Genomic DNA, 24,532 nt, shown 5'->3' with positions numbered 1-24,532 from the left:
TTTAAAAGCCAAAGGCCATAGAAAGCAACATTCCTGTTATACTGAGGAGTCCGGGCTTTAAAGGAACACAGCTAAAGACGGTGCAAGCGGGAAAACAATGGGACAGGCCGAAGGAGGATTAAGGAGTCACACCCCATAAACTTTTAGGGACGGAGTTGACTGACATGGTAAGGCTTACGTCCACACTGAGAAGAGCCCTGAAGTGACTGGATATGATCTGTCACCTGGACCCCGACCTAGCTAGGCAACTTGCCTAAGAAATCCCTTGTCTCCCGACCACTAGGATTTCAAAGGGGGCTGCTCCACCCACTCAGCATTTACGTGGGTGCTGGGATTTGAACTCACCTACTTGTGTAGAAGGTGATTTACCTACTGAACTACCTACCTTCCTGGCCCTTAAAATATTCTTCTGAAATATTTTTATCAATAAAATCACAAGTATTCAAACATTCTTGGTTTATTGTAAGTGCATATAAGTACTTTTGGTAGTGAAAGCATAAAACCCCACGTGAAGCTCCGCAGCTATTTTGGAATGGGTATTCTCACTGTGTAAGTTCATTGAGCTGGGCAGTCTTTGGATCTGGTTAATTTTGTTGTGTGATGTTTTTTATATTTGCTAATTTTTATAATAAAGCTTAAAATAAAAAGATAGATTTTTATTTTATCATAGAGCTTTTTATCATGAAGTTCTATGACAAAGGAAAATAGTACCACCATTCTTTAAATTTATATCCAGTAATTCAGGTCATCCAACTCAAAGTACAGCATATAATCTAATGAAACAACTTGCTTCTGAAATCTGTGATGGGGATACATATTCCTATATTTCTGGAGGCAAAGAGGCACTATGTGCAGATTTTTAAGGCATGGGTAATAGAAATTGAGACTGAAAATGTTGGTTTCTGTATTCAACCAATGGTCCATACAACTAGTTGAATGATGAATTAATGTTATTGAGTGAATTCTACCGTTCCTCAACCCGTACTACATTTTATGATTTTTATGTCTCAGAAAAATCTGTTCAGTGCCTAGTGCAAGGCACTAAAGAAAAACACTTTAGCAAAGGGTGCTAAATGATTTCTTGGCTGGTCAAATCAGGGAAAAGGGGATCAGGGCCACCAATTTATTTCCTGATTCAGAAGATGACTCACCACGTAACTTTGTGAATGTTGCTTGACCTTTCAACATTTCGGTTTCTACAGCTGAAAAACAGGGATAATATTTGTCTACTATACAATAGTAAACACTTTAGAAATACAAAAAAAAAAAATCTTGAATCCAGGTACAGTAAATCTGGTTTTTCATGTACTTGAGATACCACTGACACATTCACAAAACAGTTTCTGCCAACGTTGCCTGTTTAAAGCTTCCAGATCACCTCCCTAAACACCACATTGTGCACTGAACTCTCCTTATCCTGCCTTGAATCAGACCAGTGGTTGCCATGGGGTGTGTTCAACATGACGGATGGGCTGTATCATGCAGACTGCCAGGGTTCTGCCTGCTTGGTTGTCAAGGAAGACACAAGTCAACAGAAGGGGAAGATCCATACGGTGGGAAGAAATGTTCTCCTTGAATTGTGATTCTGGAGAATGTGATTAAAGTTATGAAACAGCCAATTTCATATGCAGTCTTCCTGCCTTATGATACATCTCTTCTTCACTTTTCTCTCATATTCTAGAGACCCAATCTAAGAGAAAATATCTAGTTTCCTCCCCTGCTTTACTTAGTATCTTTTTTTTCCTTCTTAAATGTTCTGTACACTCTGCTTCTGTATTTTTAAAGGCCAGTTACTTAAAATGATTGATGGGATCTCCTGATATCTATTGCTTGACTCCTCAATATGTTTTTCTTAATATTCCCACAGTTGGCAGTAATTACAGTTCACTGAAGCTGGAATGCTGGGCTAGGCAGATTTCTTCTGAAATTGTCTGGTGATGACCTGGAGCCTGGGAAATTCCAATGCACAGGTACGGCCAGAAGTTCTCACAGGACGGATACACCAAGCAGAAAAAGAACAAACTCCCTGGCTAAGATCCTCCTCACGCCAAAATAGACCCACATCTACTGGAGATTCACACTATGGGCCAGTGGAGTTGGTACACAGGACAGGAAAAAGCATGCATCCAAACAGAGAAGTGTCGCAGGAAAAGAGTGCTAATGGACAATCCTGCACTAAGAGAATGAAGTAGGTCCCTGATGAGAACTTTGCTCAAACTCCACGTGTCCATTGGAAACAGAAAAGGATATTACCTAAGTGTAGGTAACAGGGATCTGGGATCATTCCTGTTGGTACCTAGGGACTTCCCTCCTCTGTAAAATTCCACTTGGATTCTTCTCTTTGGTCTCACCGCCCTCCACTGCACATAGGACTAGGCTATCCCTTTTCTTCCACATTTATTTCTCAAGAAGTATGTACATTTCAGCATAAATATTAGACTGACACATGACTAGGAGGGAAGGAGACAGGAACCCTGGTTTGGAGAGATGGTTTAATGGACAAGAATGTTTGCTTCCAAGTCTGACAAGCTGGGTTCAGACCCCCTGCACCGTCATTAATACCTGGGTAACTGTCATCTCAGCACCCTCAAAGATTGCCGTCTCAGCACCCTCGAAGCGGAAGACAGGAAGAGAGCTGCGTTTTCCTGGCTGCCAGGCAAGTTCCAGGCTCAGTGAGAGACTCTGTCTCAACGGAATAAGGAATAAAATGAGAAAGCAGGACCCACGATGCCTTTTTCTGACCTCAGCATGTGTACACACACACACACACACACACACACACACACACACACACACACACACACACCAAGAGTGACACTTTGTATCAAGACTTTAAGCTGTTGATTCACCACCCCAGACAATTTACACAGAGCTCCAAGGGAAATTTTGTTTTATGCTGGCAAAATCCAGCTTGTTTTTCCTAAAACAGACGTATTATTTTGTACCAAAATAGTTTTGGGTTTGAAAATTGCTGCTTGCCACATATATCTCTCTTTGAGAAATTCATTCTACACATCGGCCTATCAAATCTTCCAAGGATTTTTCAGAAGGTAGTAAATGTCTTCTATGCATCTTCCCACGCAATCGCCAGAATGACAATTTATCTGTTTGCATTCTTGGGACTATAACAGAAATTCTCAAGCAAACCATCACAAACACCGAAAATGGTATTTTCTACTTGATCTTTCTTTTAGCTTTATTTATTTTTATTTACTGTTTGTGGGAGTTTCCCCTGCGTGTGCAGCTGCGTACCACATACATACAGTACCTGTGGGGGCCAGGAGAGGGCGACAGATCCTCTGTTGTGAACTGCCATGTGGGTGCTGGGAACTGAGCCTGGGTCCTCTGGAAAGAGCAAGTGCTTTCAACCACTGAGCTGCCTCTCTAGTCACCTGCTTGATCTTTTAAAATTGCTATTTATTTATTTATTTATTTATTTATTTATTTATTTATTTATTTATTTATTTATTTATTTGCTTGTTTGTTTGTTTAATTTGTGGGAGTGGGCTGTACACCTGCAGGGAGTTCAGAAGACAGTTTGTCAGAGAGTTAAGAGAGAGATGGTCCTCCCTTTCCATGGTATGGGTTCTGGGGAACGAACTCAGGTCATCAGGCTTGGCAGCAGGAGCCCGGCTTTACCCACTAAGGCGTCTTGCAGGCCCTTAATCTTTTAATGTGGAATTGGACTTCTGACTCTGCTTTCTTCTGGGTTGATCCCTTGAACACGTTGTAAAAATGCATGTTTATATTTGAAATAAAACTAACTTCCCTATTAGCCGAGACCTGTTTGAGGTGTGACCTGGGAAAGGATTAGCTGCAATTCCTTTTTCTTCTGAATCTTCCTTTAGAGAATTTGTGGCTAAGCAGCTTCCTCGTTTGGACAGTGAGCAAGCAAAAGTGTTGAATTGGATCAGAGCACAAGGACAGCAAAAACTTCTGTTTCCTACAATTAAAAAAAAAAATGATTCAAAAGGGCAAAAGGAAAAAGATTTTTTTCTTTTGCTGTCATACATTCTGTTAAACAGGGTCTGCCAGAGATGAGATAGATAGAGAGAGAGAGAGAGAGAGAGAGAGAGAGAGAGAGAGAGAGAGAGAGAGAGAGAGAGACTGAGGTATTCTATGTGTTGATACTTTAATTGTGAGCCCATGTCCTTTCAATGCCAAATTGTCTCACCATATGGGTGTCTGAAGATGTGAACTGGAGGAAAATCTGAGCAGCAGAGGCTGGAATGTGGGTCTAGCAGTTCCCTGGAAAATATTTTCTTGAAGTAAGGTTTATAGATGCTGTCCTGAAGAACATTAGTCTTTCGTTTTCCTTACCTTCCCCCTTTCTCCCATTCAACTCTCCCGTGTTCCTTTAATTTATTATCTGTCTGTAAAGCCAAATTTGGCTTAACATATCATATCAGGTCCTCATATCAGAGGTCCCTAGAAAGTGTTGAAAGGCTCATTTTCACACCCGTGCTGACTCTGTGAGTCTCAGGCTTTGGAGATACCCTTTGAATGGTGACATTGTTGGGTGTCCCAGTGCCCATTCTGAAGCTGAAGGATGGAACAGGGAAACGAGGTACCTTATGCATCAGTACACAGTGAGTCACCGCCTTCCATGAGAACAGGGAACAATTTTCTCTGTCCATTCAATGCGAACTGTTTTTTTCCTTATTGTTTTTAGACTGAACTTTGTGTCCACTGCCAAATAATGCATGACTTCCAGAGGCTATAGAAGCCCATACTTCTGCACATATACATCCCTGTATTTTACATATGTACACACACACACACACACACACATACACACACCCTTTGCATCATTGCAGCATTATCCCTGAGATTTTTTTTTCAACATTTTAATTAGCATTTGTACCAGGTCAACACTAGTTTCCCTGTGATGCAAACCCACACCCATGCTAAGTGTCTCTAGGGTTAGGAACACAGTGATAATGTGACTGTTTGGTTTCGATGTTTGTGTGCAAGGAGCCCCAGGTCATTTTCAGGAGAGAGAGACTGATTCAAGGTGAAAGCCTCATCAAAGAAGTGACCATTTTGACCCCTCAGTAGTAACCAAAAAAAAAAAAAACAAGTATAATAAATAATCAAAAAGGATGGGATATTAAAAGTCGACACTGGTTTAATGGTTTAATTCCCATTTAGTCAAGAACCTTACGAAGCTAAAATTTTTGTGCACTGAATAAGAGACTTCAGGAGAACAGTGAGCTCTCAAGGAGAGAGAGTGCACACCCCATGGAAGCATTCCATCGCCATGACAGCCAGGCTACCCTGCCCTTAGAAAACTGGGGGCTTGTGCAAATTCTTCTGATTCCAAGATGTGTGTGCATGCAGAGCTGATCCTCTGGTTTTGGGTTCCCGTGGGCCAAAGCTCCTGGCTATTCCCTGCCCGTGTGCTCCTCTGATGACCCCAAAGGTGATGCCAGCCCCTCTGAAGCATCCCTTTAGCACGTCCTGTCATCTTAACAGACACTGAGAGAATGGCTGGTGTGGGGGAGGGGATAAGACAGAGACAGTGAGGTTTTTTCACTGAAAGGCAAGAAAGATACCTTCAAATGAAACTTTAAGAAAACCTGTTCTGGTTTCTGGGCCTCTAACTAAGGTCACTGCCTTTGCAGGCCTAATGTTTATACCTGCTAGGCCATCTTCTTTATTTGAATAATTTATATATTTTAATTTTATGTGTATGAATGTTTTACCTGCAGGTATGTGTGTGGAGCATGTGTGTGCAGTCCCCATGGACCCCCTGAAACGAGAGTCACAGGTGGATGTAAGCTGCCATGTGGGTGCTGGGGTTAACAAAAAAAAAAAAAACAGGGTCCTCTCTGCAAGAGCACCAACTGATCAGGCCATCTCTCCAGCTTCTTGTTAAACAATCTTGCCGGTTCCTGAATACACAAAATATCCTCTATTGTAATCAAGACCACTTCCTGTCGTGCTGGGTAGGGTCTCCTGCCTCCATCCCTGGCCTCTCACTTTCTATCTCTAACAGCTACTAAAGGGTTTTTTCCTAAACAGTAGGACTCTGGGTTACTTTACAGTAGGGTTTGTATTATGACATGGTTTCATCTGGAGCTAGTCAGCTCTCTGCTTCCTGTTTGTAGGCAATACCACCCAGAGAACAACTTTGTGGAACGCCATCCATCATATTATTTTTTTTTAGTTCATAACTACTTTTTTAACTTTTATTCTAAGTTTATATTGCATGTCGAAGTCCCTCCTCCTCACTCCCCCTGAACCCCCTTTTCTTAACCCTTGCTCCTCACATCAGTCCCCATTCATTACCCCTAGATGTTTTATTTTTACTTTCATGTACTATACGTGTGTGTGCACACACGCTTATGTATGTGTGTGAGTGTGTGTATGAGTATGTTGTCTGAGTGTGTGTGACAGCATATGTGCATGTGTGAGTGTATGTGAGTCCGTGTGTGTGAGTGCAAATACATGTATGTGTGTATGTGTGTGATTTTATGTATCTCTATAAAATCTAGGAAGCACAAGTCAGAGAAAAACGCATAGTACTTAAGTATGCAAGTAACTGCCTCTGGGAGGAGGTAAGCACAGAAAGCTTGGAAATTTCAGCCTTTTATCAATTATTATGGGTTTCAACATAGTTTTTAATCCACAGATAGGCCTTATTTTGCTAAGTATAAAATATCATTAAGTGAAAAACATTGTTAGGGAGCTGAGGAGATAGTCCTGTTGGTAAAGAACCCGAGCTTGGATTTTGAGCATCCACGTAAGAGCCAGGCATGGTGGCCTGTGTCATGGTGGCATGGGTCCCTTTGTCTCGTCACCTAACAAGAGCAGGACCTGCCTCAGAAGGTGTGACGCGGATTCAATGAATAACACATTTGCAATTTCTAGTCAACTGTTTGGTGCCTGTAAGTGTTGGCGCCTTTGTTTTGACTTGGCCCCTTGACAGTCTCGGGAAGGGCTGAGCAGAGCGCTGAAAAGCTGTAAGAGGGATTGCTGGCAGAAGATTCCCCCAAGGGAGGTAGGCTAGAGGCTTGCTGCTGCTGCTGCTGCTGCTGCTGCTGCTGCTGCTGCTGCTGCTGCTGCTGCTGCTGCAAGAGCCTGGAAAACTCCACTCAGGAGTTAGTTGTTGGGGCAGACTTCTTTTTGTTTTTTTTTTCTTTTCTTTTGAGACAGGGTTTCTCTGTGTAGCTTTGCGCCTTTCCTGGAACTTACTCTGTCGACCAGGCTGGCCTCGAACTCACAGAGATCCGCCTGGCTCTATGGGCAGACTTCTGGACTGTAAGTTTTGGCGGGTTGCAGTCCTGAAGAAAAGTGAACGGGCCCTATAGCCCCGATTTCACGGCAGGCTCGGACACAAGGCTCTGCGTATGAAAGTGTTTTTCACACAAACAGATCCCCAGTTTCAATGAATTGGAATGTGTTTCTCTGATGGCACACGGTTTTCATTTTCTGTGCAAGTGCACTTAGAAAATCTCTTGAAGGGAAAAGCAAAAGAAAAGAAAGAAAGTCTATGCTTAGTACAATGCAGGGCCTACCTGAAGAATACTTCTTGTAACCTCATTTTTGTACAATACCATGTATGCGGTACAAATTCAATAATTATGCACTGGTTTCATTTTTCATCCTTTAAACAACAACACGGAAAGGCCTGTTTTAAAATATTTGCTGCTTCCACACTAGCTTCACAGTATAGCATCAACAGCAGTTTAGGTAAGATTTCCTTCTAATTCTGGAAGGACTTAGCCACCTGGGTTCCTATGTTAACTTTCCACAGCTAAACACACAGGAGCCTCACATCTGGGAGTCATCTCTATGAAAAGAATATACTTGTTCTCTCTTCAAGTGTCCTGAGCCTAGATTGTATTTAATTTATCAGTTCCAAAAGAAATCAATTCAGGGGGCTGAAGAGATGGCTCAGCGGTTAAGAGCACTGGCTGTTCTTCCAGAGGTCTTGAGTTCAAGTCCCAGCAACCACATGGTGGCTCACAACCATTGGTAATGAGATCTTGTGCCTTCTTTTGGTCTGCAAGTATGTATTTAGGCAGAACACTGTATACATAATAAATAAATCTTTAAAAAAAAGAAATCAATTCAGGCTATAACAGTAAATTTAGTCCTTTTTAAGGTTGGTCTGGTCTACTCAGTGAGTTTCAGGCTAGCCAAGGCTACATAGTGAGGAACTGTCTTTAAAAATATTCATGTTTGGGGCTGAATAAATGGCTCAGTGGTTAAGAACACTGGCTACTCTTCCAGAGGTCTTGAGTTCAATTCCCAACAATCACATCATAGTTCACAACCATCTATAATAAGATCTGATGCTCTCTTCTAGCATACAGGTGTACATGCAGATAGAATATTCATACATAAAATAAATAAATCTTTTTTAAAAATTGGTGTTTATGCTAGGTATGGTAGCCCATGCCTTTAATCCCAGCACTTGAAAGGCAGGGGCAGGTGGATCTCTGAGTTTGAGGCCAGCCTGGTCTACATAGTGAGTTCTAGGACAGTTGGGAAAACACATAGAAACCTTGTCAAAAAGGAAAAAAAAATTCAACCTGGTGGTAGTGGTGCACACTTTAAACCCAGCACTTGGGAGGCAGAAGCAAGCCAATCTCTGTGAGTTTGAGACCAGCGTGGTCTACAGATTGAGTTCCAGGACAGCCGAGGCTACACAGAGAGAGCCTGTCTCAAACACACACACACACACACACACACACACACACACACACACACACACACACACACACACACGAACATGTACATATTGGAATAGAGGGGGAGGTAAGAGGGAGGAAGGGTGAGGGAGAAAAGACCTTGCATATAAAAATAAGTGACTTTGCGCCGGGTGGTGGTGGCGCACCCCTTTAATCCCAGCACTCGGGAGGCAGAGCCAGTCGGATCTCTGTGAGTTCAAGGCCAGCCTGGTCTACCAAGTGAGTTCCAGGAAAAGGCGCAAAGCTACACAGAGAAACCCTGTCTCGAAAAACCAAAAAAAAAAGAAAGAAAAAAGTGACTTGCTTTGTCATCAGAACAAGGTCATTCAGCAGCACCTCTGTGCTCATTGGGGGTTGACTGATGGAAATGATAAAAATGACTACATGCCCAGCAATAGTCAAAGCCCCCCATATATATCAATTCAGCTGTGTTTTACAAAACGCCCATGAGCTGAATACCCATCACGCCCAGTATATGGATGAGAAAATGCAGGCAGGCATGAAGTTCCCCTGAAGTTATCCAGAGTCTAGCAGGCACACATGCCACAGTAGTTCAAAACTGTATGTTCTGGTTTGGACAAAATAAGCTTGAACAGTTTTTATGAGACAAAGTGTGTGCAAAGTGTGTGTGTGTGTGTGTGTGTGTGTGTGTGTGTGTGTGTGTGTGTACATATTTGGAAAAGTACATCTGTGCGAGTGTGTTTAGCCAGAAAACCCCAGGGTTCCTGTCCCCATTTCCCCAATGCTGGAACTACAGGCCCATGTCACTAGGCCTGGTTTTTCATATGGGAATCTGAACTTGTGTCTTCTACCCAGACCATTTTATCAGAATCTTAGAGAAAATAGATTTCTCTCCCCAGGAAGAGAATATCAAACAGCCAAACAAACAAACAAACCTTCCAGTAAAGGACTCACTACATAAAATCAGAAAAAGTGAGTGTTAAACCTTAACATACAACTGGAGATTCTGAGAAACCAGGAAGAAAGTCTGGTCTCTCCATGATATCTCTGTTCAGTCTACAGCCATGAAGTCTATTTAAGGCAGTGGTTCTCAACCTCCCTAAGGCTTCAACCCCTTAATACAGGTCCTCATGTTGTGGTGACCGCCCCCCCCCCCAGCCATGAAATTATTTTCTTTGCTACTTCATAACTGTAATTTTGCTACTGTTCTGAATTGTAATGTAAATGCCTCGTATGCAGGCTCTCTGAAGACCCACAGGCTGTGCTGGGAGCTGATGTAAGTGCTACGGGCTAGGACCCCTCTGAGGAAATGGAATGCCTGTTGCCAACACAAAAGAAAGTGAGCCAAAACCTGACGGTCCTCCAGGAGGGCCGGTGGTTTGAGCCTCTACCAGGAAACCTCCCTCACACACTGGATTTCAATCCGCCATACTTCATTTCTCGTCTCCCATGCCCCCTTTTATGGGAGAACTGGAAGAAAAAAAATCACCATGGTTGCATTGAGTTTTCAGACTCACGGTTGGTTGCTTCCTGGTGAAGGTAAAACCAACATTTTTCTTTTCTTTTGTTTTTGTTTTTGAATCAGTTCTTTACATTTTCCCAGGTCACCGAGTCTGATCCTTTCTAAGTTTCTGTCACTTGTTTTTCTTTGGGGCACATAGTTCACAAAAGAAACCACACCGGGGCATTAGACAGCAGAGATGGAAAATATTTGGGATTGGGCGGTGGCTATTTTTAAGCAAGAAGGAATAGAGAAAACAAAGAAGAGAGGAGAGAGAGGGAGAGAATTTCGTGTTTTTTCCGAGGTCCCACCTTAGTCAGGGAGTATCAGGTGAGAGTCATTCTGAAAGGATTACCTGGCCCTCAACCCCTGGGAATTCTCAGCCTGTATTTGTTTTTGTCTCCCAACAGAGGTGTGGCTGGAAGGGGTCAAGCAGAAGGTGAGCAAGATGTTAAATGCTCCACTTCCTTGCCATACAGGAACATTGCACTCTCCTTTTAAATCAAACTCTTCCTCATCAAGTCTTTTCCCTTTCCTGGAACATCCCTTCCCATGCTCCTACTGACTGCATGAGGGTGGAGCTTGGCAAACTCCTTCAAAAAAGGAAAAAGAACAACAACAATGACAAAAAAAAGAAAAAAAAACTCTTTATTTTCTGTTGGCTATAAAACAGACATTGAGTTTTAGGCACGTTGTTCTCATTATTTGAACTTCCATGAGTTAGACTTGTAAGGTTGAGTTCAGTAAGGAATTAATGTAGAACCTGGTGCTGATCCCACCTACTGGACAGGCTGAAGTAGGAGGATCGTAAGTTCGAGGCCAGTCTGAGCAGATTAGTGAAACCTTGCTTCAAAATAAAAGAATATGAAAAGGGGGGCTGGAGGGATGGCTCAGTGGTTAAGCGCACCCATTGCTCTTACAAAGACCCAGTTTCAATTCTCAGCAGCCACGTGGTGACTCACAACCATCCAATGCCCTCTTCTGACCTCTGTGAGCACCAAACATGTATGTGGTACACACATATATAGAAAAAATATACATACAATGAAAAATACATACATAAAACCATATATACACACATATATATAGACACACATATATTAATATTAAAGAGCTAGGGATGTAGCTCAATGGTAAAGTACCACCCTAGTACTCTTTGGCCCTGAGTTCAACTCCCAGTACTGAAGAAAAAAAAATATAGATATGCTTTTTATTTTTTCAAGCCAAATTATTTTACCAGCCACTGGCCATACAGTTCACTGTAATAATACTTAGGGACAAGCAACTGCCTAGGGAACCAGGAAATGATGCTGAGCATGTCTCTAAGCTAATCTGAATCTTCCCCAGGTCTACAAAACAAAAGACAGGACTAGGTATTCCCTAAGAGTAATCTCACTCGGAAAATTCTTAATTTGTATCTAAATATACCTTATGCATAAACTCTACCCTTTCATGTTGAAAAAAAGCAATTGAATGGTGGTATCCTATTTCACTAAAAGCTGTTAGGAACCCCTACCAATCTTGGCACAGAAGTCAGTAATCAGGGAATTCAAACACCAAGCGAATGTAGTTGACACACAGCAACAAAAGCAGGCACCGAGGTTTAGATGGAGATCACTCCCAAGACACATCTGTCACGTTACTAAGAGGTAATGGCTATTTCTCCTTTAGAAAGCCTCATGTAAACCCAAGACTACTGGAGGAAAGACCCAGTCATCATTTGTCAGCGAGTATAACACTTTCATTTCCCTTATTTGTGATGAACCTAGAAACTCAAACAATGTAAGGAGTGGGTACTGGGCGTTGCCTGTGTAATCAAACTGGGCTTTGTGAAAGAAAACTTGTATATCGTACAAGGACTATTACATGAGTTGGTGGACAGCTTCTTGAACACTTGAGAAGATCTGAGCAGTAGAATCTTAATGAAAAGGAGATGGTTCACCTAACTCTTTTCTCCCACCCCGTTTGCCTCCTACACTTCCTGCACCTCTCCCCGTCTCTTGACGCTCCTCCGGTTCTAGTCAGCTTTCAGATAGGTCTTGGCCTTCTCATCAATGGCTACTCCTGAGTGTGACTGGAAGGCAGCCTGGTCCATTGGAAAGAACACCAGTTTTGGAGTAAAATAGATCTTCCTTGGAGTTATTCTTCCATGTATTAGCGAGGTGGCTTAGGGTACGTGAATTAAGTTCCCTTCCTTTAGGTTTTCATTGACATATGTGGAATGATAGTATCAATGTTAAGAGTTATTGTGACTTGCCAGTCGTTTAATATGAGTGAGGACTGGCATTGAGAAATAACCCAGCTATCACAGGTAGAATTAAGAAAACAACCATTGTTGACAGAATTTTTGAGTAAAATTATAATCTGGCCAGCCATGTTACTGTCCACTTTACATTTCAAAGAGTTCCCCTTGTTCTTACAGCCCCAGTCTTTCACACATAGCTTACAGGGCCCATCATGCCGATCCTGATCTCTAAGGTCACATCATCCCTCCTCATGCCTCTCAACTGCTGTACTCCACTATACCTAGGACTTCTTCCCTCTTCTTGAACTGATGCATTCCTACCTTGGCGTACAGCCAACTCTTAGTCACCACTCAACTTTGCTTAGACACTTTTGTCCCCAGTGTTTTCTGAAGACTTTCTGAACCAGCCCGGATTGTGGGTTGCCACAATGTCCTGTACTCTGCAGCGATGGTACTCACCACCCTGTCCAAGGATTTCCCATCAGCCGTGAATCCTCCTCACACTGTGCAGTCATTGAGAGCTAGATTATGTTGGTCCCTTACCATGCCTAGTACAAACTATGCAACCAGGGAAGAACTCAGGGTAGACAGACAAATCATGGACAGACCCAGTCCCTGCTTCTTTGTGGGGCCAGATATATGACTCTAGGCAGCCAGGAGAAAGACACTTGCTTCCTGCTTATTCCTTACTTTCCACTCCCTATTCTTTTTAAAATTATTTTTATTCATTTTATATACCAACCAAAGATCCCCCTCTCATCCCTCCTCCTTCTCCCCATCCCCTCCACCAACAGGGTAAGTTCTCCATGGCAGGGGGGACAGCTAAGAGTGGTACCTTCAGTTGAGGCAGGACCAAGCCCCTCGCAGCTTTATCAGGGGTGAGCAAGGTGTCCCACCATAGGTAACAGGAAATCCAGAAAGCTGGCTCATGCACCAGGGATAGATCCTGATTCCACTGCCAGGGTCCCTCAAACAGACCCAGCTACCCAACTGTCTCCCTATGCAGAGGGTCTAGTCCAGTCCTATGCAGATTCCACAGCTGTTGGTCTAAAGTTCATGAGTTCCTTTGAGCTTGGTTCAGTTGTCTCTGTAGGTTTCCCCATCATGATCTTGACCCCCCTTGCTCATATAATCCCTCTTCCCTCTCTTCAACTGGACTACCAAGCTCACCGCTCCCTATTCTAATAGAAATGTAAGAAGTGGGATGGGCAGACTGCTTAAACATTGAGGGACTCTCCACTGACTGATTTTTCCCAGAAGCCAATCTTAAAACGGCAAGCTTGATCCATAGTTGATTTTATAAACCTAACCATAGTTTTATAAATTTAAGTTACTTCCACAAGTTATATGGTATGATTTTCATGACTCAGGTATAAGGGTGCATTACTAACACAGTCACACACAGGGGGGAAAAAAAGCTTTCTTTCTTTCTGTTTGGTCAAAACAAGGTTTCTCTGTGTTGCCCTGGCTGTCCTAGAACTCAATCTGTAGACCAGGCTGGCTGGAACTTAGAAATCTGTCTTTCTCTGTCTCCAGAGTGCTGGGATCAAAGGCATACACCACCACCACCACCACAACCAGGGCCCCCCCAAAAAAAGCTTTTTAAATTAGTCATCTCTAGGTGCTTTTTTTTTTTTTAACTCATCCTTTTCTTTGTATCATCAAGTATGCGCCAATACCGACTACACTGACAATGGTGTATTAGCTGCCTCCCTTGGTGCTGTGACCAGATACTTGACAGAAGCAACTTGAGGCAGGGAGGGTTTATTTTTGTATCGTGTCTGGAGGAAACAGTCTATTATGACAGGAAGGTGTGTTGGCAAGAGTGTGAAGCAGACGGTCACAACACCTCCCACATCAGCAAGCAGAAAGAAATGGATGTTGATGTCCAGCTTGCTTTTACCTTTTCATTCAGTCTAGAACCTCAGCCCAGGGAATGATGCTGTCCACATTTAGGGCGGGTCTTTCCCCTTCAAACCCAACCCAGAAACTTCCTCGGAATTCTAGATCCTGTCGACTTGACAGTAGTAACCCCCACACAGCCGTAAGTACCCAGCTGGTCTGGGTCGGGAAATGTAGCCCAGGCTGGCCTCCAACTGGTAGCAGTCCTCCTGCCTCAGCCTCCTCAGTGTTGAGATTATAGACATGTGTTATCACATCTAGCTCAATGACATAATTCTTTTACTTTTTAAACATATTTATTTTTATTCTATTTTTTTATTCCTCTCTCATATAATACATTCCAACTGTAGTTTCCTCTCCCTCCACTCTTCCCAGTTTCCCCCCTCAACACACACACACACACACACACACACACACACACACACACACACACACACCTTTCTTCTCCTCCAGATCCACATCTCCTCTATTTCCCTTCAGAAAAGAGCAGGCCTCCCAGGGATATCAACTGAACATAGCATGACAAGTTGCAATAAGACTAGGCACAAACTCTCATATCAGAGCTGGACAAGGCAACCTAGTAGGAGGAAAAGGGTCCCAAGAGCAAACAAAAGAGTCAGAGACACCCCTTTCCCATTGTTAGGAGTCCTACAAGAACACAAAGCTACACAACCATAAAATGTTTGCAGAGGACCTATCCCAGACCCATGCAGGCTCCATGATTACCCCTTCAGTCTCTATGAGGCCCTATGAGCCCTGCTTGGTTGATAAACTTTTAAATTCATAAAGATAACATCTCTTATATTCAATTAAAGTTTCTGTAGGGAACCTCAGAGTCTGCCCAAGACATACCAAACCAAGTTCTCAGCACAAAGGAGATTTATTCGACACAGAGGGACAAAGAGCAGGGAGTAAGAGACAAAGACAGGAGATAGAGGATGATGGAGAAGGGGTCGGGAACAAGGAAGAAGGGGCAGGGTTATTTATCATGAAGAGAGAGACAAAGGACTGTCTCTGGACAGAGAGGAGATAGACATGTCCCATAGACACACAGTGGTTTATAAAGGTAAAGGGGAAATCCCATGTTGGGATGAGGTGTTTAATTTTAATTGGGCATGTTAATTAGGTGAGCCAAATGGGACTTTTGATGGCTGGATTTCAATACTTCGATAGCTGGGCCTTGGTAGTCAGCCTCAGGAGGAGGAAATGACCAAATAAAGGAATGGACTTCGATGGCCAGTTTTAGGAATGTCATCTAAGTTTTTTGTAAGGCAGAGGGAATGGGGGAGAAGGGCACGGTCTGTCATAACTGTGTTTGCCATGCTTGGGCTGGCTAGAGTCCCTCAGTTACCAAGTGTGTCAGACCCAAGAAGAGAATTGTGGGCAACTACTAATTTTTTTTTTTTTTTGGTCATATCTGTTAAATGCTTGAATTGCCACTCTGGTCTGTCTTTCCATTCCTGGACTTTTCCTGCATCCCTCTGTGTAGACCTGCTCCCAGACATCCCACGCCACTGTGTCCTTATGGTTCACTGCCTCACCGTGTCTTCTCAGATAAGACAGGCCGGCAATGACAAGGCTCTCTCTGTCTTTCCAACTCAGCAAAGTCCTCCTGCACTTACACAACACAAGGTCTGTTTTATCACTTCACTCTTAGCTTGGGGCTTTCATGGCTCACTTTATCAATTGCATTTTTTTGTACCCTAATGTTGGGTCCAAACAAAAAGCCTCTGCTTTTCAGATTCTATATTCTGTATGGCAGTGGGCACTAAGAAGTTTCTTCTAAAGCACTATGAGTTGAGTCCCATGATGTTGCTGAAGAAGATGAATTCTAAGGAAAGCTAGCAACTGAGTGTGAAGGTCTGTTTTTCTAAGGATGTAGTTAATCAGGTACTGACCATGTAGGCTATTGTGGAGTAGGAAAACAAAATGTTTCTGTCTTCTGAAAAAAAAAATGCCCTCCTTTGGAAATCATAATGAAAAGATGTTATTGTAATGTATGTTACATTTAATGATGAAATAACCTGTTCCTAGACCATCGGTGGCTCCTCACCCGTTTACTGTGTCTACCAAAAAGAATGCTTGGGTAACTCCAAAATTCCAAGTGCCTGAATGCTCTCCAAGTGTCCAGTGTTATAAAAGTTATGAAAAATCATTAAAAAGATTTTTAAAAATGAGAAATAAGTAAAATTTTCTTCAGAAAACTACAGAGTTCAAGAATAGTGTAGTTAACAGTGAGAACAATGCTCATAATGGACATGCTTGAAGTTCCAGCACCTGGGAAGACGAGGAAGGTGGATTGAAAATTTGCAGCTAGCATCTCACACACACACACACACACACACACACACACACACACACATACACACACACATACACCACACACCCCCCCCACACACATATACCACACACATACACCACACACACACTACACACACACACACACACACACCACACCACACACCACACACACATACACACACATACACACACACATACACCACACACCACACACCACACACACACACTACACACACACATACCACACACACACCACACACACACATATACACCACACAAACACACACATACAAACACACACCACACACACATATACCACATACCACACACACACAACACCACACTCTACACACACACATACACACACACCCCACACACCACATACACACACATACACCACATACCATATACACATACACACACATACCACACACACACCACACACACACACACATACACACCACACAAACACACACATACAAACACACACCACACACCACACACCACACACACATACACCACATACCACACACACACAACACCACACACCACATACACATACACACACACACACACCCCACACACCACATACACACACACATATACCACACACATACACTACACACACCACACACACCATACACACCACACACACACTACACACACACACACACACACACACACACCTTTTAGCTCTGTTTAAAGGTTTAATATGTTAAGATTCTGACTTGAGAGTGAGGGGGCCGTAGGAGGGATCTGAGGGAGGGAACATGGGAGGGGCTGGAGGGAAATCGTGTAATTATATTTGCTTAAAAGTGAAAATTAAATAAAGATTGAGGTAATGTAGGAAAAAGAAGAGTTTGTTCTTCATCCAATACTGTGTGTCATCATCAAAATAACAACTTTTGTGATCTGCATTTCTGCTTACAATTTCTATAGTTCCTTACAAGTAGCATTGAAAAGAATGAGAAATCTCTTACTTTTTGATATTACAAGAAGAAAAAGTATTAGTTTTAGAAAGCCCACGGGAATACAGACCCTGGAGAACTGAATGTAGACTTGAACACAACTCACAAACCCGTGGGAATAGTTAACATTGGCACTCAGAGCCTAAGGCAACTTGGAAATGAAAATTCTATCTTGTGAGCCCTACAGTTGGCCTTAACTAGATCATGTAGGAGATGCTAATATCCCTAATCTGACCCTCATTTAAAATAAAAGTTTTAGGAATCTCCAAAAATTAAGAAAATGCACTATGCCCTACACAACGTAGATACTTCAGTGTGTGCTCATGGCATAATTTGATCATTTAACAAAAATATAGGAAACCCATTTCACTGCTATTTCAAAGCAGCCCAAGCTACGTTCAGCCACCCCATTTCACAGAACAATAGAAAAATGCAACTCCAGCTTTCCCTTGGGGGAGGAACAGTGGGACGGGGTTGGGGGGTTTGGGGGGTGGGGGGGATGGTGTTATTGTCAAGACTGATTTCTAGACAGTTTTCTTTTCTTTGTCCCACTGAAACATGGGAATGATCCCCCTGGCCACTGAGCCTTCTGAATGTTGGAGAGGGGATGAGTTGGTATTTGTAAAGGACTTGGGGTAAAAGAAGTTATGTGAGTTCAAGGCACTCGTTCGTGTTATGACTTGATCCACACCGGCTCCAGTGGAGAAACAAAAGCAACTTTTATTACAGATGACAAAAGGTTGCTAGAACAACCTAAGGGGAGGCAGAGTGAGGAGTCTACCAAGACAGGCTGAGAACATCTCAGTTTCCGGAGAGATGCTGAGGTCGCAGGCTTTTTTAACACGACAATGTTTGCTTTTCAAGTCAGAGTCATTTGGAAAGCAAGCCATGTTCCCCTCAGTACCTGGTGCTGATGCTGGATGTAGGCTCACAGGTACCTAACAAGAGTCTTTCTGAAAATAATTTTATAGTCCAGAGTGGCAGAAAGCAGAAGGTCCCTTTAGCAGATTAAAAAGGCCAGTAGAATATGCCAAAAGGCCCATGTGTGAACACAGGATGTAAACCAGCATTTAGTCAGGTTTCCCTAGAGTCATTTGAAATCCTGAATGCTATCCAAAGTCTGGAGTTCCGATTGGAATTGATAACAGCTATGACTTTGTCACCTACTTTTCAGGTTATCTTTGTCTCAGCTTACAAAGGTCACACTGTCACTGTCCCTGCCCATAGGTAGGTATTACTCTTGGTCCATAATGACTGACAGCCCTCAAAAATGTATTGTCTGCATGCTGTCTTGAACTGCCTTCCATGAGAAGGGGCTTTCACTAGCATCTAGCCCTGATGTCCCTGGCCTCAGGGGAAGAGGCGATCATTTCATTTTATTAAATCTCTTTATCTTACTATTCTTGGGGGAGCTATGCACCCACAGAAAACTTTTATTCCACTCTGCTATTTGAGACCCTAAGTTTTAGAGGACTGAGTTGTCCAGGGTTAAGTATAGTGTTGGTGGAGATCTATAAATCAGAGCTTCTGTAGGCCATCCTTCAAAGTAAACTATCGATTAAAAAAATGTCATTTTGTTCTTCACTGGTGTCACTAGCTTAGTTTTCAATGTTTTGTACTGACCTGGGGAAGGGAGATCTCTCTCATCTTGAGAACCTTAAAGACCCACCCTCCAAACCTAAGGAACACTGGGAAACAGATCTGTCTTTTCTAGGCCAAGAGTAAGAAAAGCCACGCCTATGTCTCCAAAGGTTTGGGGTAAAATATCATGTAGAAGCCCAGTAAAAGGAAAGGTCAACCACCAGGAAATAGAATCGGATTAATTCCTGTGACTGCAGAACAAATCTCCACAAAGTGAGGTTAAAGGCAACAGAAATGTATCCTCTCAAAGTTCTAAAAGATAGAAGTCAAAATTGATCTCCCAAAATTGACCATTGATCTAGACCAAAGAGTCACCAATACCATGTTCCCTTTGCAGGATCCAAGGGAGAGTCTGGCCCTTGTCTCTTTGAGGATCTGGTGAAGGTCAGCATTTATTGACTTATGGCTACTTGGCTATGTATCTGCAATCACAATGTACATTTTTCCTTTCTGTGTGCTGATTCTCCACGTGCCCCCCTCTTAGATGGACATGTGTACCTGCTAAGCCTGCTCTGATAACCGGGCTTCCTGCTCAAGCGCCTTTAACTTAATCACATCTAAAAGACCTTTCTCCTACAGAAAATGACATTTATGAGTTTGGAGAATTAGAACCTGATATCTGAGGTCATTCTTTCCACTTGTCACAAGAAATTATTATTCAACAGGTAAATAGCATTAATTTCTCTTCTTTATATCCTGAAAATTTACAGTTCAAGATTTGTAAAAGTTGTAATCTAATAACACAATCTTAGACAATTGAGATGTAAATTTCCCACAGAGTCCATGCAGTCAAATAATATTTAGAAGGAATATAAAACATGGTGATCAGTTTTTGCATATAGATGAATCATCAAGCTTGCAAATACAAAACTTTCCATACGTGGCATTGAAAAATGTAAATGTTCCCCATATGTTCTTAATGACTATGACATCAGGGCTATAGTTATACATAAATATTTTAAAATCCTTTGTAAAGCATTTGCTGAGATAGTTCAACAATTAAGTCTTTTATTCTTTCTATCCATATACAGAACATATGTTGAGATAGTTCATACCATGATTACAACAGACTCAACTTCATTTGACTTTGGCTAGAACACTTAGGGACTCATTTTCTTTATATTGTTATGTTCTACCGTTATTTAGAAAGTTTACCATTGGCAAGTTATTGATTATATTGAGTGTAAGATGACAGCGAGTCCCAGAGAAGAGCAAGTATTTGGCTTCTGGCAAGTGATATCACCAGCTGCAGAACTTGAACTACACAAGCACGCTCCTTCAGAGAGCACAGGTTTTATATAATAATAACAATGAGATCTCAATAATCTCAGGGAATAATATATTGATAGCTCTTCCAGCTACACACCAAACTGAGGAATCCAGATCAAAGGTAACCCAACTCTCTGCAACCATTCATTGTGGAGGGTGACAAAGGTCCTTCTGTCTTTCAAGGTGGCTGTGGCTCGCTCTGTCTCAGGAAAGTATGAGGAAGACAGATAAGCAAAGCACACTTGTACAGAGACCCCAGCTCCCTACTACAGTGATCTACAAGGGATTCTGAGAAATCAGTCCATCTGTGATTTGAGAAGGAGAGAGGAATTTTGGTTAATACCTGACAGTCTCAGAAAACTAAAACATAATTATTGAAGTGGCCATCAGAAGATTTGAAATCTATGATGAGTGAAGATTCATTCTACTCCAGTAACCATTATTTCTACTTAGTCTTCAGTGGGAGATGAGGTAGGAAAAACATGATTTACTAAAATTATCCCATAAGTTACATTAGGTCAAATTTCTCAAATAATTGTCAGTGAAGGAATGGAGTCTCATGTCTTTTAAAGTAAATTTTAGCATTAGGTAGTATATGTCAAATTTCCCACTGTATGTTTCTGCAATTGAGGGAAGAAACAGACTAAGAAAGTTCAGTGTTTTGCAGAGCCTTTTGGCCCAGGCAGGGTTCCAAGAGCTGAACTAAGGCAGGGTAACTGGTGGGTTGTGCTCTGATGAGTAGAAAAGAAAAGAACCACTCCAAGTCTGCTTCTTAGGCACAGGAAGAACCAGGGAGCAAGGAAGTCTCTAATTTTCAAGTCCACTGAGCAGAGGACAAGAGTAAGGTGAAAACTAAGGAGTCTCCCACTGAGAGCCGGTGGGATGGATGAAGCAAGTTCTGTAGGCTGAGGAGCCTGGAAGGATGCCCAGAGAGGCCCTTGCCTGCTCTGGACCCTGGAGGAATGGAGATTTTTCTATTCCAGCATTGCCTTTAGCTTGAGCTTAATCCACATTCTCCATTTGGATAAGGGTAATTAGACTCTTAATCACTCACAGACTGCAATGGCCGATCTGTGGCAAGTGGTAAAGGAAAAACAAAACCCCACAAATAAAGTTAGTAGACGCTCCTGCAAAAATTAATGTTGAGAAGGAAATTTGCTTTCATTTTTAGAGGATGTGTTATAACATAGAATAGGAATTAAGCACAGAGAAGTCTGTTTTAATAAGATATTGATTCAATGCTTATCCCTCCCATTAAGAGGTCTGTGATCTCACAGAAGAGCTCCATGTTCTAAGGTCCTGGTTTTATAGTCTATAAAGTGGAAGATGACAATTACTCATAATTACTTTAAATATTTAAATGAAAGAAAGTTCAAGAACATTTAACAAAGTATTAAGTCCGAAGAATTAACACAAACTTTCAACAAATACAGTTTCTTTCCTTTCCTTCTCTCTTTTGCTTCATTCCTTCCTTCCCTCTTCCTCACTCCCATCTTTCATTAATTCATTCTTTCTTTTCCGGGCATAACCTCTGCCCCTTCTTCCTTAAAATCAAGAGTTAAGTCATGGCAACCGATGCATCTAGCAAGGTCACTTGTTGACGCGGACATTTTCTAATGGAGGCGAGCAGTCCCCCTGTGTCTTAGTCACTTTTTTCTACTGTGATAAAGTACCCTGACAGGACCTACTTAAGAGAGAAGGGGGCGTATTTTTAGCTCCCAGTTCATGTTTCAACCCACCATGGTGGGGAAGTTGGGTAGCAGGCCCTTGAAGCAACTGGTCACATTGAATGTACCATCAGAAAACAGAGGAATGGATGCATGCTGCTACCGGGTCCTCTTTTAGCTAGGGAGTGCACCGCCCCACAGCAGGGGGTCCTCCTACCTCAATTAACATAATGAAGACAATCACCAGGAACAAGGAAATGGCTCAGTGGGCAAATGCACTTGTTTCCAAGCTTGATGGCCTGACTTCCATCCCTAGAACACACATGGTGGAAGGAGAGAACCGATCTCCTCAAGGTGTCCTTTGACCTCCACACATCTGTTGCAGCAATACATCTCCACCCACGATAAAAATAGGTGTAAGTCAAGAAGGTGCAGAATGGCTTAGTGGTTAAAATCATGAACTGGTTTTGTGGAGGACCAGCGTTTGGTTCCCAGCTCCTGCCTTGGGTGGCTTAGGACTTTTGTTATTCTAGCTCTAGGGGAAGCTGACAGCCTCTCCTGGCCTCCGAGGGCACCCAGTTTTAATTGGAACACAGACACACACATATAACATAATTAACAAAATAAAATTTTATGTACATTTAAAGAAAACCTCCCAAAGTCATAGCCAAAGGCCCATTTCCCTGTCACTCTAGATTTTTCACGTTGACAACTGACACTGAATATCATATCCTGTAAGCCTAGGAATATTTCTAAGATATTAAGGAAATAAATGCAATAAAACTGATATAGTACCAATGAACTGAAAAGTACACACAGAGATATTCTAATATTTTCTGAGGTAAACATACAATACCCACTAATGACTCTCTAAAATGTACTTATTTTCCAAAGCTGGCCATGTTTCTTAGCACTACTCTGTTCAGATAAGTACAACTTTCATTTTCAAGGACTTCCATTTGGCCTATGGAATTTATCATCACTGGGCATGGTAGTACAGCTTCAGGCCAACTGTGAGAACATTATTCATTGGCTATTGTGAGAACAAAGGGAGTTTTTGAAAAAGTGATGAGGCAGAAAGGGAAAACACACACCTGGAGGAACAGGGAGAGAAGTGGAGGGAACTGGTCAGTCTTCTTGGCACCCTGATGCCTGACCGTGAAGGGAATATGGCAGTGTGTGCCCTTGTGGAGAGCTGAGTGGGAGGCTTCCCGGTGATCACACACTAAAGAGTACTTGTGGAGTGAGCCTGATGATCCCAGGGAATAAGAATTTCAACATAGATTGGGAAGCAGATAAAATTGAATGGTGTAATGAAATTAAGCATTCATTCCAAATGAAATCCAAATTCATTCCAAATCCAATTCATTCCAAAAAAAAAAAAATCCATGGAACTTTCGGAATATTATAAGACAACTTCATAAAAATTATATTAACTGTATTTGTCAAGATTGTGGTGTGTGTCTGTTATTATACTGTCTTTGAAAGGCATAATGTTAACACTTGACATTTCCCTTAAGAGGTATAATTAACATTGTTCTCATTATCCAACTATAGGAACTGAAATTAAAAAAAAAAAATCCTTAGTAGTAAGTAACTTTCTGGAACTCCAAGTACTGAGCAAAAAGCACCCCCTATTGAAGAACTCAGTTCGTAAATACTTTTCATGATACCTAGATTCTAAGAAAACTTAGCTCACATCCTCTGAAATGGATTGATGACAGTTGGTGCTTGAAAAGGCATGCTTCACCAAGGCTACACTGCAGCCCTTCAGAAAGGTCTCCCTGAAAGGCATTTCATCTACCAGTCTCAGCAAAGAGATCTCCCAGAGTGACTAAGTTCTAGTCATTGTGACCAGCTAGCCTTTGTTGAATCATCCTCTTCAGAAATACCATCCTGATTCATCAGCTACGCTTTTTACGTTAATTGCATTTAACGTCTGACATCTTCCTTAGCCTTTCTCCACATCACTGAATCCTAAGAAGAAAATAAGACAAGCCAAACCCAGATTATAGCTGAAATAAAAACTGAGCATTAGTGAATTAAAGTGAAAATTGAATGTGTTCAATATACCATGAAATTCAAAAGAGGGTTTTGTATTTCATAAGGTTAAAAAAAAAAAAAACAACAACCCAAAAAACTGTTTTTGTCTTAATGTTGGATATTAATTTTGTCTACAGGTTGTAGAATATAAATTGTATCCTTTTACATAAAAATGATACTGATATGATTATTGTAAGAAATATAATTAACTGGAAGGGAGAAACTCTTAAAAATTAGTTGTCTTTTTAAATCATTATAAAATTGCAAAATGACTTACAATAAGCATATAGTCATCTAAGCTTGTTAGCTGTTATATAATAAAGTGTATCCTGGCC

The 24,532-nt window shown here is 41.9% G+C and overlaps 1 long non-coding RNA gene across 1 annotated transcript in view; it reads right to left on the bottom strand.

Moving 5' to 3' along the window:
- The window catches only part of LOC121822074 (uncharacterized), a 33,672-nt gene extending 9,724 nt beyond the window's left edge, over positions 1-23,948 (bottom strand). The window contains exon 1 of the long non-coding RNA XR_006063055.2: positions 23,854-23,948. This is a non-coding gene — a long non-coding RNA (uncharacterized LOC121822074). The remainder of the gene's footprint in view (positions 1-23,853) is intronic.
- Positions 23,949-24,532: the final 584 nt, after the last annotated feature.

The sequence above is a fragment of the Peromyscus maniculatus genome, chromosome 13 (genome assembly GCF_049852395.1).
Source record: "Peromyscus maniculatus bairdii isolate BWxNUB_F1_BW_parent chromosome 13, HU_Pman_BW_mat_3.1, whole genome shotgun sequence".
Lineage (NCBI taxonomy): Eukaryota > Metazoa > Chordata > Mammalia > Rodentia > Cricetidae > Peromyscus > Peromyscus maniculatus.
Note: the sequence above shows the minus strand (reverse complement) of the source record. Positions and strands in the feature narration are given on the sequence as shown.